The following is an 8027-nucleotide window of genomic DNA, read 5'->3' as shown; positions in this document are numbered from 1 at the left end:
CTATCTGAGCAATTCACATTGGTTAATAAATTCGAATGCTGCTGCACTGCCGATTGGCCGCTACAGCGCCCCGTAGTTGATGACGTCACCCGCCTAACGCTTGACGTTATCCGTATCCGATGAGATGAAGTCAAGTTTCGCGCCGGAAGATAACGGCTGGGAGTAAAAATTGTGATTTCAGCATTGGAGATCCTCTAAGTCCTACTTATCACCAATCGTAAGTATTCCTAATTTTATATTTATTTGCAGGGTGGAAATTGCGGTGGCAGAGAAGTATAAACTTAGCATTTATTTTTTGCCAAACACACCTGTTTCAGCCCATACACTTCCTATGTTGTTAGCTGGTGAGGTAACGTAACGTTACTGTGGGTGCTAAAATAACTTAGCCGTTGATAAGATTCAATTTAGAATTAACGTGTATTTATTTGTTTCTTTCTGGAGGAATTCGTAGAGGGTTAACAAAAGTCATGGCCTAGAGAACATAACGTCATGAGAGTAAATTATAGGCTACTTCTCTGCCAACGGCTCAAGAAGGCGATCGGCTCCAGAAAAAAAAAAACCTGTGGAGTTTAAATTTGGTCGAAATTGGTGAAAGAAAGAGCCGTTTCAATGGTCTTGCCTTTACAGTTGCAGGAAATGTCTTTCAAATAGTAAACATTAACGTTAGGGCATTACTATTTTGATTAAGTGATTGTAATTGTTTTTTTTTTCTTTATATAACCTCTTTCTAGAATTACCTCAAATGAAAAGTTACCTCGCCATTATTGCTCAAAAAGGTAAGTTCCTCTGATTTTGCTTTTTAAAATTGTTTCTCTAGCAGAGCTGTAGAGACTTGTGATGTTGGGCTGATTGATAGTGTTAATTATTTGATTTAAGTTATTTGCACTTTAATTTATTGAAGAGAATAACTTTTATTTTTCTTCTATGAACAAGACTGGAAGGAGTCCTGTTGAGGATTTAGATTCCTCCTCTTTTGAAAAGTGCAACCGGTGAGTAACCCCCTTGAATTTTTATTTATTTATTAATAAATATCCCCATCCCCACCCCGACACCCTATCCTCCTCCTCCTCTCCTTTAAGAACATTTCGGGCAATTATTAATTTGTTTCATATTATTATTTTGTTTCATATTATTATTTTGTTTCTTTATCATTAATCTGCATTCATACATAAAAACATATAAACTATTGGGAAGCTAAGCATAAGAATCAATATGAAACAATGCCAATAAATGAATAAATTATTTTTCAGATTGAAGTTATAAAGGGCTCTGGGGTGTTTTGCCAGGCAGAAGTGTGGAAAGCAGCCCTCCTTGCCACCTCTGCTACTGCCATGGTGTGGAATCTGCTGCTGGGCACATTTGATCTGGAGACTTTGCTGAAAAACAACCTGAATGGTACAAAACATTCTCCTAATCTCTTCTGTCCATAAAAAACAATTAATATTCTGTGGAATAAATTATGTTTGTGTGCGGGCATACCATCGCTTTTTTACTTGCCATTTTTGTATTTCCTTGCACCTCAAGAAAATGTGATGTGTATATAAAAAAAGTATTGCTTTCACAAGCTTCATTTTAACCCCCTTTTATAATAATTTTGAAATTTTACTTTAAGGTGGGAAGCCAACCAAAGGGGATGGGGAGCAGCTGGTCGCCCTTGACCAAATTAAAAAGGCATCATTATTGGTGAGTAAATGTATAAAAGTTTTGTTTTCCCTTCTCAACGCATTAGGATTTTATAAGTTCACCACTTTAACCATAGCCTACTTGTATCAATGTTTATTAGGCATCAATTGAGACTGTATAAGGGATTATTGTATTATTGGATTATTGGATTACTATAATACTAATTCATCGCTTGCTCAGTTCTTGATCCTAACTTTCCTTTTCTTAAGCCACGTTTCAGATTTTTCAGAATCTTCAGAATCTTCTAATTGACATGTTTACATGACGCATTTTTTAAAATGATCAACCTTTTATCAAAAAATATGTGTCCGATCACATCTGTACTGTAAGCACTTTGGGTTCCTGATGAAGTACTATATTCTTCTTCTTATTATTATTATTATTTTTGTCTTCTCTAGATGCTACATTGAAGAAGTGTCCGTCAGCCAGCCGAGGGGAGATGGGCACGTCTATCAATTCAAAGCTCATGGAGCTGAGAAGATCAAAAAGATTTTTTTTCTATCCAGTTTTTTTGTCTTATTTTTGTTTTTGTACTATTTGATCTTAAGTAAATAAATAATCTAAATGCATACATTTTGGACTATTATTTATGTTGCCTAGTAGCTATGGATTTTAATAATTATTCTAATATAGGTAAACATGTTGGTGCATGTATAAATGCACCTATATGTGCACATATATGCGTACATACATGTACATATATAGGTACATGTATGCATGTATATATGCACCTATATGTGTACATATATGCATGCATACATGTACATATATAGGTTCATATATGCACAAATATATGCACCTATATGTGTACATATATGCGTGCATACATGTTCATATATGCACCTATATGTGTACATATATGTGTGCATACATGTACCTATATAGGTGCGTATATATGTGTACATATATGCACATATATATGTACATATATGTGCATATATGTACATATAATATAGGAAAACGGCCAATTTTATATATGTCACATATATTAAAAACATATATCAAAACCTATATTAAAACATATATGTCTATATAGGTTTTTTCCATGGCATAAAGTGCTAGTAATATTGTGGATTTCCTTTGCTTTGTTAAAGAAGGTTTACAACAGTCGATCTGTGTAAACAAGTGTAGCCTCTGTTGATCAGAGAAAGTTAGTTGTTTTGTGTGATAACAAAGAAACTCACAAAATGGTTGTGACGAATGCTAGGTTGGTTCCTACAACTGAGAAAAGTGGCCTTGCCGCTCCATTGTGGTCAGATAGTGAATTTAAGTCATTGTTAGGAGAGCACATGGACTCCATAGTGACTCAGTCAGTCAGAGTGAATTTGACAAAGAAATTTGGCATTCACCCAGAAAAAGTATGGTCTATAGAAGATTGTAAAAAAGTGCTTGGAGCAAGTATTCGCAAGAACAATGTGAAAGCCATTATCTGTTGTTACAAAGAATACAGTTTATCCATTGCACAAGAGCAAGCTAGGTGTATTGCTAAGTTAAATGAACAGAACAAACAATTGCAGACTCAATTGTCCTGTTTCAAGACAAAGGTGGGCCATAACCAGGCCTCAGCCAAATGTAACACTAAAGACCAACAGTCAGATGAAACTTTTCCTGACTTACAAGCATTGTTTGAAAGAGATGTAGACATCCCATCAGTAACAGATAAGCATGTAAATTCAGTGAAGGTATGTGCTGCTAGAAAAAGACCACAGGGAATTGAACAGTCAGAAAGTGTTCCTTCCAGTGCTTCTGTTGTTCAAATCCAAACTGTTGCTACAACGCTCGGACCTAGAGACATAGAGAGATTGTCCCAGAGTTTACCGCCAGCACGCACACAGTTCACTGAATTTAGAAGAGCATTGGTCAGCAAAATGCGTCTCTACGACATGTCGTTAACAGAAATCACACAGTTAATGTCTCAAATTCTAACTGAATCTGAATTCAACAGTTTTGAGTCTGCTGTTACTTCTGAACTACAACGTGCCAGTAGAAGTGATATGAGAGAGGGTGTTTTGAAAATCCTAAAGAATATTTTAGGACCCAAGATAGATTGGTCTAGAATTACTAACTGTGTACAAAAGAAAGACGAAACTGTGAATGAATATACAGAGAGGTTTTGTCAGTCAGCTGTAACGTACAGTGGAATAGTGGATGATTCTGAAAGTGTACTCAATGACAAAGGACCGCTGGTCCGCATCTGGTCAGATGGCCTTGTAGCTGACTACAGAAGAGCTTTGCCATTTTTGGATCTGACTTGGTCTCACAGAACTCTTAGAAGTAACCTGGACAGGTTAACTGCTTGGGAAAGAGATTTTGATGTTAAGGCAAGAGTACAAATTGCAACAGCTTCTTTTAAGGTCAGCACAGAAAACCCACAGAAACGTAAATGTCCTAAGAGAGAGGGCAGGTGTTATTACTGTGGTCAGCCGGGACATTGGAGCAGAGAGTGTAGAAAAAGCAGAAATAAATTTAAAGAAGACAACCTTTTTGCCCAACTTCTCAGTTTGCTTGCTACTCTGAAGCCGACATTCCCCACGTCTTTAAACGGGTGGGGCAGCTTGTTGACGTGTTAACCATTTGGACTGTGAGTGCTTAATTTCTCCAGTAACTTACAACAGAGATAAAAAACTTATGTTTGTTTAACGGAACAGAAGGAAAGTGACTGTCTCAGCTTTTCCTTTGGGGGACTGCTTTAAGTAAACTCACAGCCTTAAATGTTATTCTACATTACAGGCCTTTCATCAATAATAGTGTTAGGTCAGACTGTAAATGTACATGCCCTCATGCAGTGTCCGCACTAATGAATGAAGCAAAAGTCAATTTTGTCACCTTTTCCCATTGGGGAAAGTGATTTAACTATCCTCACCCATTCTCACGTATGATGTCTACAACGACTGATGTTTTGTTAGAGGATGAAGGAAAAAAAATAACTCATAATTGGGTTACGCAGATCAAAGTACACATGTCACAGGACAGGTCAAGCCATTAGAGCCTAAGTGGCATGTGCCCCATCAAGTAATGTTGATCGGCAGTATTGGGTCAAGGAAGAAAAAGTTTGGTATTATGTGTCACATTGAAAAGGGTTCTGTCACATTGCAAAGTATTCTGCAAAATTCTGCCCACTGACAGGGACATAAAAAGGACACGAACCAGTGAGGAACCCAAGGGAAGAACCGAAATGCCATATGCGTCGGGGGTCACCCCTTGGGCGAAGATTCCCTCATAGGCCTTCCCCATCCATTTAGTCCATCCTCACCTCACTGTTTTCTTTAGGTGTCAAGAATTAAGGAATAGGGAAAGAGGGAACAATAGCAGACTCAGTGTTTACTCAGCAGGATACAACGCTTGTCTTTGAAGAAATACTGCTCTCTTGTTTTCTTTTTCCTCTGTGCAGATACCACTTGATGGCTATCCCGAGACCCATACGCACAGACGTCTTCACCTGCGTATGAAGCCACCACTTCCAGAGAACAATGAGACCCACTGCCGAGCCAATCTTCACCAAAGTAAAGAAGAAAAAAATACACAACGCAGAGAAAAGACTTACGGAACCTTCAGTCATCCATCAACACTATCAAGATGTAGTAACCACCAGGACATCGCACAAAGTGAATACTCCACAATCCTCGTTTTTGCTGGAAACCTTGCAGGCCACAGCCGAAGATGGCTGCATTGACTCTCTTGTGCACAAGCATGATGGTTAAACAGTCTTGATCTTTCAGAAAAAATTACACCAGATGTAACTGAAGTTTAATTTTTCCGTAAGAGCTTCACGGACCCTAATTGCATGTTTTCTGTGTCAGCATGTAATTACAGAAAAAGCAAACACAGAACATAAGTATGTGCCTGTAACTAGCACAAGTTACATGAATGAACTTTCTTAAGTGTTTAAATTTGTACATAATGTGAGAGTTATTAATACTCTCAAAAGGGGGGACTGAAGAAATACAAATTTATTCAATGTTTCATTAAGGTTTAACAGTATTTTCAACTGTAAAATGTATACAGTGTTTACCATTTTGAGGCCAATAAGATTAAGCCAAGCATTTCAGGTGTCACACATTAGCTTTTGTCTTTATGCGCTTCCTGGCCATTAAGTTCAAGATTCAGCTTTGCTTTTGTAATGGTAAAAGTGTGACCACGCTGGTCAGACTGATTAGATTAGCGTCTCTGGTAATCTGCTGAATCATTTACATTTGCTTTGTTTCAAGAGACTCCTCCTCAATGTAACTCCTCCAGATTAGCATCTCAAGGCACAGAAAACTGCTATGCTGATGAACTGAGGTGTCTGTTGAATCATATACATTTACTTTTGTTTCAGTTTCTCCCCCCTCAATGTAAACTCCTCCCCTCTAAATGTATAAATTGTAAGGGAATGTTTTCCCTTAGTTAGACTATCTTTGAGATGACTACAGCGACGCAATAAAGAACTTCTGCGTGAAAGATACCTCAAGAGTCTCCTGGTCTGTTGCGTGGAAGAAGAAAAACTTCACTACAGTACCGACCTTGATCTGTTCTGCCACTCTCGTTAGTCTGCTGCCTGCCCCGACCCGGATTGTTTTGGATTATTGTTGTTTGCTGCCTGTCCTGACTCTCTGCCTGTTATTCGACCATTCTCTGAGCCTGTTCTGTGATAACCCTGCCTTGCCGATCTCTGACCCTTGCCTGTCTGACTTACCTTCAATAAAGCTGCATATGGATTCAAACATGTCTCGGGTCCCGTTACAGAATACTTCGCCTACCACGAATCCAGCAGCGGTTCTACAGATCTCATCCGAGCTCACGTCCCAAGCCTCACGCCTTGATCTTCATCATCAGCAACTCAGCCACCTGACGACTCTCACGGAGAAGCTGGTCCAAGGTTTGCAAGAGCTACGATCCGCCATCGCTAATCCGCCTACTGCACCTGTTAATCCTCCGGCAGAGAATCCACCAGTGAACCCCACTACTTCCCTAGCCCCGAGACTGGCGTTTCCGGACAAATTCGACGGTAATCCGACTAAATGTAAAGGTTTTCTTCTCCAATGCACCCTCTTCGTAGAACAACAACCATCCCTGTACAGTACGGATTCCAGTCGAATCGCATTTGTTTGCTCCCTGCTCACCGGACGGGCACTGGAATGGGCGACAGCGGTGTGGAATAGTACCAGTTCTTCGTTCACTTCGTTCAGTGAATTCGTTCAACAATTCCGTCAAGTCTTCGAACATACATCTGAACAGGGGGATGCCGGTGAACAGTTATTGACTCTCTCTCAAGGAAATAGATCCGCAGCGGATTATGCTCTCGCCTTCCGCACCCTCGCAGCACAAACCAACTGGGTAGAGAGCACATTAAAAACTCTATTCCGCAAAGGACTTTCTATTGAGCTACAGTCAGAACTCGCCTGCCGTGATGAAGGTAAATCCTTATCTGAGTTTATCAACCTGGCCATCCAAGTCGATGCTTTGATCCGCTCCCGTCGACCAGTCCGGTTTAACCAACGTTCCCAGTCTGAGAATTTCGCTGAACCTGAACCCATGCAAGTAGGATTTTCTCATCTCACGCCAGAGGAGAGAGAACGTCGCAGACAACAAAGACTCTGCATGTATTGTGGCCAGTCAGGACATCTGAAATTCGCCTGTCCAGTTCGCCCGACAACCGCTCCTCGCCCGGTGAGTTCATGCTCAGAAAGCCTATTGAAACCCTCTAACTTCAAATTACCCATTATTATCACTATGAGAGGAGAACAGATCAATGCCATGGCTCTTATAGATTCTGGTGCCGCGGGGAATTTCATATCTCATACTTTCGCTGATCATTGCAAGCTCGAACTAATTCCCTGTCTTTCCTCCTTGGCAGTGGAGGCGCTAGATGGCAGACCCCTAGGGGAAGGAAGAATTCAGAACAAGACCGAAGAAGTTGAACTGCGCGTCAGCTCCCTGCACACCGAACTGATCAGCTTTTATGTCATACAATCACCTCATCACCCCATAGTATTGGGCTTTCCCTGGTTACAAGCTCATAATCCGCAAATTTCCTGGTCAGAGGGGCAAATCTTACAATGGAATCCTTCATGTCACGATCGCTGTCTAACCCCGGTAATCCGCGCCCCTTCTCACGCAGCAGATAACGGGTCTCGAAATGTTTGTGAAATTGATTTACCCCGAGAAAATTCAAGCCCAGTGTCCAAGACAGATCCAGAAACAATAAATATTGAGGAAACAGAGATACCCGTCGTTTATGCTGATCTCAGGGAGGCATTCAGCAAGAAGAGGGCTTCCCAACTTCCCGAACACCGCTCCACTGACTGTGCTATCGATCTCATCCCAGGTTCCACTCCACCCCGAGGCCGAGTATTCCCGTTATC

General features: G+C 40.5%; 1 long non-coding RNA gene across 2 annotated transcripts; it reads left to right on the top strand.

Moving 5' to 3' along the window:
- LOC120481464 (uncharacterized) lies at positions 1 to 2252 on the top strand. Of its 2 annotated transcripts, XR_016168261.1 has the most exons (6): positions 1 to 217; positions 732 to 776; positions 934 to 989; positions 1251 to 1395; positions 1613 to 1683; positions 2082 to 2252. It is a non-coding gene; the product is annotated as an uncharacterized LOC120481464 (long non-coding RNA). The 2 variants fall into 2 exon arrangements; XR_016168262.1 differs by lacking the exon at positions 1613 to 1683 and having other exon boundaries at positions 5 to 217.
- The last annotated feature ends 5775 nt before the right edge of the window (positions 2253 to 8027 follow it).

The sequence above is a fragment of the Pimephales promelas genome, chromosome 4, assembly GCF_988280905.1.
Source record: "Pimephales promelas chromosome 4, fPimPro1.hap1.1, whole genome shotgun sequence".
Classification (NCBI taxonomy): domain Eukaryota; kingdom Metazoa; phylum Chordata; class Actinopteri; order Cypriniformes; family Leuciscidae; genus Pimephales; species Pimephales promelas.
Note: the sequence above shows the minus strand (reverse complement) of the source record. Positions and strands in the feature narration are given on the sequence as shown.